Source organism: Mustela nigripes, chromosome 1, assembly GCF_022355385.1.
Source record: "Mustela nigripes isolate SB6536 chromosome 1, MUSNIG.SB6536, whole genome shotgun sequence".
Lineage (NCBI taxonomy): Eukaryota > Metazoa > Chordata > Mammalia > Carnivora > Mustelidae > Mustela > Mustela nigripes.
The window spans coordinates 121,858,012-121,867,638 of record NC_081557.1 but is presented as its reverse complement, the minus strand read 5'-3'; positions in this window follow the sequence as shown (position 1 = coordinate 121,867,638).

Genomic DNA, 9,627 nt, shown 5'->3' with positions numbered 1-9,627 from the left:
AGCTTTAATGCTTTTCTTATAACTGGAAACAAATTGTTTCATACATTGCACTACTGAACACCACATGCCAGCAAATCACCACTTCAACACCACCATAACTACTCATTTCAAGTCCTAAAACTTATCCCAATATATAGCAGGCATTATGGTAAGCACTTAATATACATTATCTGATTTAATACTGACAATATCTTCCATTGAAATGAGGAAAGATGTCTAAGAAGTCCACATTTGTAAGGAATGGAGGCAGAATTTAAATCTAGTTCTGATTGCCAAGGTTTTAACCTGTATGCTACCTACATTATACTGATATATTTCTTCTCCCAAAAGGAACAAGTTTCCTGAAAGTAACTGATCTGTAAGAGATCATGACATGTTTACTTAGAAAATCTGGAAAGTATAGGGGTGCCTGGGTGGCTCAGTCCTTAAGCGTCCACCTTCAGCTCAGGTCCTGATCCCAGTGTCCTGGAATCGAGCCCCGCATGAGGCTCCCTGCTCATTGGGAAGCCTACTTCTCCCTCTCCCACTCCCCGTTTGTGTTCCTTCTCTCTGTGTCTCTCTCTGTCAAATAAAAAAATAAAATCTTTAAAAAAAGAAAATCTGGAAAGTATAGAAAGTAAAATTGAAAAAAAAATTAAAACTCTGGAGTAATCATCATTCAGAAATAAATGCTATTAACATTTTGTTAATACTTTTCCAGTTTTCTATTTTAATGCCTACTGAACCAAAAGAATGGAGCCACTATCTGTTTTGAGACAAGAGCCTGCAAAAGAGAATGGCAGTTTGTCTTAGAGCCTAATCAGGCTCTTACAAGTGGAAATTCTAAGCTTTAGCCAAGCTTTTGGATTCCCAAAAGGAAGTTTAGAAATGAGCGTACTTACCGGAAAAGACTAAAGAGAGTTGACTTCATACAAACACACATGCACATAATGAAAGAAAGTTTGTTTCCTTGTTCCCAAGGGGAGAAAAAAGGCAGAAAATATTTAAAAAGAGAAAGAGAGAGAGAGAAAAGAGAACCAAATCACATGATAGAGTAGCCAAAAGACTTTTAAAAGCAGGAATGTTAAAATTCCAATTTTAACTAATTTGTATTTTGTGATGCAGCTCCTTTAATCTCCCCATATTAGATCCACTAGTGCTGTTTGAGTGATTTTGTGTGGACAGCAAGGAAAAGGGCTAAGTTCCATGTGGGGTCAATGGTAAAGTTAATGAGAAATTGCACCAAAACAGAGAAGTGAGAATAAACATTTAGAGGAGGCAAGCACTCAGAGCCAAGGTAACCATGGAGCATAGGTTACCTGGAAATCCACAGTAATGTTGGGAAAGGCATCACAGATTCAGTAAGATATGGGATGGAATGGAGATTTGAGCTAATCTTATCCAGATTTTTAAGGGCAGAATAATTGTTAGGTGTTTTTCTATGGAGAGCAAAATGGTTATTTATATACCTGATACCATTTTAGTCATTACATTGTCTTTAAGTTTCACTACTATAAGTCTATAACTATAATGAGATACCAGAATATACTTATCAGAATAGGTGAAATTTAAAAGACAAACAGTACTTAGTGTTTTTTGAGAATGTAAGATAACAGAATTCCTTTGTGTGGTTAATAGGAGTCTAAATTAATTCAACCACTTCAAATATCTTTGGGGTTCTACAGCCATTCCTCTCCTAAGAACATATCTGAGAGAAATTAGTGCATATAATCATGAAAAGACCAGCAAAACGATTCATTAATTCCTCCCCAGCATTTCTTGGGAAAGGTGTTTTGCAATTCTGAGAAAAATCAGTTGAGGAGTGATGTCATCAAAATGGGGTAGAGGAGTTTTCAGCAATCTTCCCCCCAAAGAACACATATTGACAGTCAAGAAACCTTTATGGAAGTCCAGGAGTGCAGCAGGGAAGTTCCAGCACACCACTGGAAGGGGGGAAAGAAAAAATCCAAGACTGGATGCACAAAGAGGGTAAAGAAGAACAGCTTCACTTCAACTTCATCACCTCTCACCCAAGATAGCACAGTCCAGTTTCAGAGAGACCTCTGGCCCAGTGATTTTTCCCATGGGAGAAAGTGAGAGCCTGTGATGAGTGCCTGGGCTCCCCACATGTTCAGGATGCTGCAAAGAGGTCCACTTTGTTATCATTCCATCCAGAATACCAGGTTGTAAACTTCTCCACTGGGAAGTGATGAGAGGCAGGGAGAACAGTAGCCAGAGCTTAGAATGGAGCATATTCAATGGACACAGTTCTGACTAACCACTTCCTGGATTCCATCAGAATGAGCTGCTAGGGATGTCTCACCTGTGGTTCCCCCATATGACCCACAAACACCCTAGTGTTCTTTCACCCTAGTGAAAGAAAAGAAAATGTCAACACTTAGCGTGACTTTCCATGCGGGGAAAAAAAAAGTTTGATTTCCTTTATTTCATATATAGTTTTAGATGTATAACAAAGATGTACAACAAAGTGATTCAAAAACTCTATGTTATGTTATGCTTACTATTTGTGTAGTTACTATCTATCACCACGCAATGCTATTATAATACCATTGAATATATTCCCTATGCTGTATCCTTCCTCCTCACGACCTATTCATTCCATAACTGGAAGCCTGTATCTTCCATTCCCCTTTAAAATTTCAGGCATTCAGATATATTCAGATACAGAAAATAATAAAAACAAATATACATGTATATAGACCCCATTTAAGAAATAAAATTTACAAAAAAAGAAAAAAAAGAAGTAAAATTTTACAAATACCACGGCAGCCATTGATAAGTTGTTTTTGTTTACTGGCAAACTGAATAGACCAATATCTAGTAATGAGATTGAAGCAGTGATCAAAAACCTCCCAAAAAAACAAGAGCCCAAGACCTAACAGGCTCCCTGGGGAATTCTACAACGCTTTCAAAGAAGAAATAATACCTATTCTCCTGAAGCTGTTTCAAAACATAGAAACATAAGGAAAACTTCCAGACTCTTTTTATGAAGCCAGCATTACCATGATCCCCAAACCAAGCAAAGACCCTACTAAAAAAGAGAATTTCAGACCAATATCCCTGATGAATATAGATGCTAAGATTTTCAACAAGATCCTAGCTAAGAGGATCCAACAGTACATTAAAAAGATTATCTACCATGACCATGATCCATGGGACCCACCAAGATCCATGGAATGCAGGGGTGGTTCAACATTCACAAATCAATCAATGTGATAGAACAAATCAATAAGAGAAAAGAGAAGAACCACAAGGTCCTCTCAGTTGATGCAGAAAAAACATTTGAGAAGATACAGCATCCATTCCTGATTAAAATGCTCTGAAGTACAGGGATAGAGGGAACATTCCTCAACTTCATCAAATCTATCTATGAAAAACCCACAGCTAATATCATCCTCAATGGGGAAAAGCTGACAACCTTCCCTTTGAGATCAGGAACATGACAAGGATCTCTACACTTGCCACTTGCTCAACGTAGTACTAGAAGTCCTAGCAACAGCAATCAGACAACAAAGAGAAATAAAAGGTATGCAAATTGGCAATGAAGAAGTCAAACTCTCTCTCTTCACAGATGAAATGATACTTTAAATGGAAAACCCAAAATACTCCACCCCCAAACTACTAGAACCCATACAGCAATTCAGTAATGTGGCAGGATACAAAATTAATGTACAGAAATCAGTTGCTTTCTTACACACTAACAGTGAAGATATAGAAAGGGAAATTAGAGAATTGATTCCATTCACTATAGCACCAAGAACCATAAGATACCTGGGAATAAACCTAACCAAAGAGGTAAAGGATCTGTACTTGAGGAACTATAGAACACTCATGAAAGAAATTGAAGAAGACACAAAAAGATGGAAGAGCATTCCATGCTCATGGACCAGAAGAATAAACATTGTTAAAATGTCTATACTGCCTAGAGCAATCTATACTTTCAATGCTATCCCGATCAAAACCCCACCGGTATTTTTCAAAGATCTGGAACAAACAAACATAAAATTTGTATGGAACCAGAAAAGCCCCCAAATTGCTAAGGAAATGTTGAAAAAGAAAAACAAAACTGGGGACATCACGTTGCCTGATTTCAAGCTTTAATATAAAGCTGTGATCACCAAGACAGCATGGTACTGGCACAAAAACAGACACATAGACCAGTGGAACAGAGGAGAGAGCCCAGATATGGACCTTCAACTCTATGGTCAAACAATCTTTGACAAAGCAAGGAAAAAGATACAGTGGAGAAAAGACAGTCTCTTCAAGAAATGGTGCTGGGAAAATTGGACAGCTATGTATAGAAGAATGAAACTCGACCATTCTCTTACACCATACACAAAGATAAACTTGAAATGGATAAAAGACCTCAACCTAAGGCAGGAATCTATCAAAATCATAGAGAAGAACATAGGCAGTAACTTCTTCAACATCAGCCATAGCAACTTCTTTCAAGATATGTCTCCAAAGTCAAAGGAAACAAAGGTGAAAATGAACTTTTGGGATTTCATCAAGATCAAAAGCTTCTGCACAGCAAAGGAAACAGTCAACAAAACACAGAGGCAACCCACGGAATGGGAGAAGATACTCGCAAATGACACTACAGACAAAGGGATGATATCCAAGATCTATAAAGAACTCCTCAAACTCAACACACACAAAACAGATGATCATGTCAAAAAATGAGAAGACACAAACAGACACTTCTCCAAAGCAGACATACAAACGGGTAACAGACACATGAGAAAATGTTCATCATCATTAGCCATCAGAGAGATTCAAATCAAAACCACACTGAGAGGGATGCCTGGGTGGCTCAGTGGGTTAAAGCCTCTGCCTTCAGCTCAGGTCATAATCCCAGTGTCTTGGGATGGAGCCCCGCATGGGGCTCTCTGCTCAGCGGGGAGCCTGCTTCCTCCTCTTTCTCTCTACCTGCCTCTCTGCCTACTTGTGATATCTCTGTCTGTCAACAAACAAACAAACAAACAAAAAAAAAACCCACTGAGATACCACCTTACACCAGTTAGAATGGCCAAAATCAACAAGACAGTAAACAACAAGTGTTGGAAAGGATGTGGAGAAAGGGAAACCCTCTTACACTGTTCGTGGGAATGCAAGTTGGTGCAGTCACTTTGGAAAACAGTGTGGCAATTCCTTAAGAAATTAAAAACAGAGCTTCCCTATGACTCTGCAATTGCACTACTGGGTATTTACCCCAAATATACAGATGTAGAGAAAAGAAGGGCCATCTGTACCCCAGTGTTCACAGCAGAAATGGCCATAGTCACCAAACTGTGGAAAGAACCAAGATGCCCTTCAACAAACAAATGGATAAAGAAGATATGGTCCATAAATACAATGGAGTATGATGCCTCCATCAGAAAGGATGAATACCCAACTTTTGTATCAACATGGACAGGACTGGAGGAGATTATGCTGAGTGAAATAAGTCAAGCAGAGAGAGTCAATTATATAGTTTCACTTATTTGTGGAGCATAAGGAATAATACAGAAGATATGGGGAGATGGAGAGGAGAAGTGAGCTGGGGGAAATCGGAGGGAGAGACAAACCATGAGAGACTGTGGACTCTGAGAAACAAACTGAGGGTTTTGGAGCGTAGGGGGTCGGGGGTTGGGTGAGCCTGGTGGTGGCTGTTATAGATGCACGTACTGCATGGAGCACTGGGTGTGGTACATAAGCCATGAATTGGAACACTGAAAAAAAATTAAATTTAAAAAAAAAACTAGTTTATCCATGCAAAAAATTTAAGAACTTCCCCATCAAAAGGGAATAAGGAATGTGAAGCAGGTTTATCTATAGAAAATCTCAAAAGCCTCAGAATCCCTGATAGAGACAACAAAGACACTTCTCTCCCAAAGCAAGTTAATAAACTCTAGAGGACATAAATGCTTATTCAAAGGCAAAGACGGTAACATAAGTCTTAAAGGAACATAAAAAATCAAGGAAATATGACACCACCAAAGGAACACAGTAATTTTCCAGTAACCAATCTCAAAGAAATGAAGACTTGGCATTCACACATTATAGAATCCAAAATACCTGTTTTCAAGGAAACTCAGTGAGCTAAAAGAAAACTCAGAAAGATAATTCCATGAAATCAGGAAAACAATATGTGAAAAATGAGAGGTTTATCAGAGAGCTATAAATTGTAAAAACAAACAAAAAACAAGAACAAAATATAAATTCTGGAACTGCAGAATACAATGCATAGGATGAAAAATGCAGTAGAGAACATAAATAACATATTGGATTAAGCAGAAGAAAAAAACCTGGAAAGTAGCAACATATAGTCAGAGAAGAACAAAGGAAAAAAAATAAATAAAGAAAGAACGCAGAAAGCCTATGTGAATCACAGGATGCCATTAAGAGAAACAGTCTACACATTATTGAAATCACAGAAGGAAAAGAGAAGGAAGAAGGGACAGTAAGCTTAATTAAAGAAATAATAATGGCTGAGAACTTCCCAAACCCAAGTTCCTGGAGTTCATAGATTCCTCCTGAAAATTTCAACTCAAATTAATCTTTTCCAAGAAAAATTATATTAAAACTGTCAAAAATTAAAGACAAACAATTTTAAAAGCAGTCAGAAAAAAAAAAAAAAAATTCCTCACATACAAGGGAAGCTCCATAAAACTATAAGGAGATTTCTTAGCAGGAGTCTTGTAGGTGAGAAGAGAGTGGGAAGATACATTCAGATTCTGAAAGAAAACTCATCCACCAAGAATACTTTACCAGGGAAGTTTTCCTTCAGAAATTACGGAAACATAAAGTTTTTCCCAAACAAAAGCTGAACATGTTCATCACTGCTACACCTATCTTACAACAAATTCAGAAAGAAGTTCTTAAAACTAAAATGAAATGATACCAGTCACATGAAAATATATGAATATAAAACACACTGATAAAGATAAGTATATAGTCAAATTCTGACTACTCTAGTACTGTAATATGGTGATGTGTTAATCAGCTAACTCTAATATAAAGGAGAAAGAACAAAAGTATTTTAAAAAAACTAAATCGATAATAATTTGTTAATGGGTAAACAATATAAAAGTGGTAAATCATGACATCAAAAACACAAAATGAGGTGAAGGGAGTAATATGTAGAGATTTTGTATGTATTCAAAGTTAAGCTGTTATCAGCTCAAAATACACTGTCATATCTATAAGACATCTTATTTAAGCCTCATGGTAACCACAGAGCAAAAACCTACAGGAGATTAAAAAAAGGGGGGGGGGCGGGGTAAGTGGAGCATATCTATCAATTCACAAAGGAAGACATCAAGAGAGGAAGGACAGAACCATGGAACTATAAAACAGCCAGCCAGAAGATGGTAATAAGAAGGCATTAGGAATGTCCTTAACTATCAATAATTACTTTAAATGTAAGTGGATTAATTCTTCAATCAAAAAACGTTGATTGGCTGAATGAATAAAAAACAAGCCCCAATTATATGCTGTCTACAAGAGACTTACTTTAAGGAGACACAGGGGCTCAAAGTGAAGGGATGAAAAAAGGTATCCCTGCCAGAGGAGCCCAAAAGAAAACAGGGATAGCTATACCTATACCGGAAAAAAATACTTAAATGAAAAACATACGAAAGGACAAAGAGGACGCCTGGGTGGCTCAGTTGGTTGAGCGGCTGCCTTTGGCTCAGCTCATGATCCCAGCGTCCTGGGAGCCCAAGTCGGACTCTCTCCTCAGTAAGGAATCTGCTTCTCCCTCTCACTCTCTTTCCGTGTTCTCCCCACCCAAATAAATAAATAAAATCTAAAAAACAAAAAAGGGGCAAAGAAGGTCATTATATAATGAAAAGGTGTCAATTCATCATGAAGATAAACAATCAAAAATACATATATATCCAACAAACTGATGGTTACCAGAGAGGCAGTGGGTGGGCGAAATGGCTGAAATAGGTGATGGGGATTGAAAAGTAAACTTATCCTGTTGAAAAAAATTAAATAATTAAATTAAATTTAAAAAAATTCAAAAATGATAAATTTTATGGTGGGTAAGTTATATTTCAATTTTTAAAAATAATGAGTAAGGCAGAGCCTGGATGAAATTATTACAGAGGTAAGAGTAGATAGAAAAAAGACACCCCAGGACTGGGACATTTTAATGTTTAATGAGCATGGAGATGAGAGGGAACCAGCAAAATTTTCTGAAAAGTAACCTCTGTGATAGCTTAAAACATGTCCCAAATTCATTAACATTCCTTCCATAAAAAGTGTGCTTGCCCAGATTTCATGGCTCCTTTCTAAAGATCAGAATGTGATGGCAGTGTAAAAGAAAAATTTTGCACAAGATACTTGTTTAAAATGGCTAGGAAAACTTTATTGTATACTAATGTAATTAAAAAGAGAGAGAGAGAGATTGATCTCAACCCTAAATACAGCAAAGGCAGTTGGGGATTTATAGCTAAAGAAAGCAAAGGAGTCAAGGGAAGGAATATTAACAGGAGGATGTTGATTAGGTATTGAGGATAGGGAGATCCATACTAAACTGGCTTAACAGGAAAACAAAACAAAACAAAACAAACAAACAAACAAAAAACAGATAAACTGGCTTAACAGGATTCTGGCTAAAGGCAGGCCAGGACTTTGATATCAAGGATAGGGAATCTGCAGGGATTTAATCAGTTATCAAGGGTGGAGGGATTCTTGCTAAACTAAATCAGCAGGATTCTTTGCTTAAACCGGGCTTAGCAGACCAAGGATGGTCAAGGCCTAGTCAAGAAGAGGGCTCCAGGGGCACCTGGGTGGCTCAGTGGGTTGAGCCTCTGCCTTCGGCTCAGGTCGTGATCTCAGGGTCCTGGGATCGAGCCCCACATCAGGCTCTCTGCTCAGCAGGGAGCCTGCTTCCCCTTCTCCCTCTGCCTGCCTCTCTGCCTACTTGCGGATCTCTCTCTTTCTGTGTCAAATAAATAAATAAAATCTTAAAAAAAAAAAAAAGAAGAGGGCTCCAAAGAGCCTGGCTAAAATTTCAACAAGGAGGCAGTCCTCCTTAGCAAGGACCACATGTGACTTTTTTTTTAGTCAGAGAGATTGAGCACAGGCAGACAGAGTGGCAGGCAGAGGCAGAGGGAGAAGCAGGCTTCCTGCTGAGCAAGGAGCCCCATGTGGGACTCGATCCCAGGATACTCAGATCATGACCTGAGCCAAAGGCAGCTGCTTAACCAACTGAGCCACCCAGGCATCCCGACCACATGTGACTTTTGAAGCTAACTTAGAAAAGTTGATAAAGCTTCTGCTTGGCTTTTCTCTAGAAACTTGGGAGCCCTGAACCAAGGTACAAAATCAGTCCAGCCCCCCAGAAGCTGCCAAATTGAAGAGACCGCATACTGATAGCACACAGAGATAGAGAGATGTCCAGGAGACCTGGCTCTTTGAATTTTCCCAGGGCAGGCTCCAGACAGGAGCATGAGCAAGCTTTCAGATGAGTCCAGCTCCAAGCCCCAGTCTTCAAGTTTCCGTGGATGATGCTCGGTAAAGTGGGGATAAGCTGTCCCCACAGACTGCAGGTGCATGAGCAAGATAACTGGTTTCTTTTTATGCCACTAAAGTTTTTGGGAGATGATTTACATAAGAGTGAATAACACCAGCAGC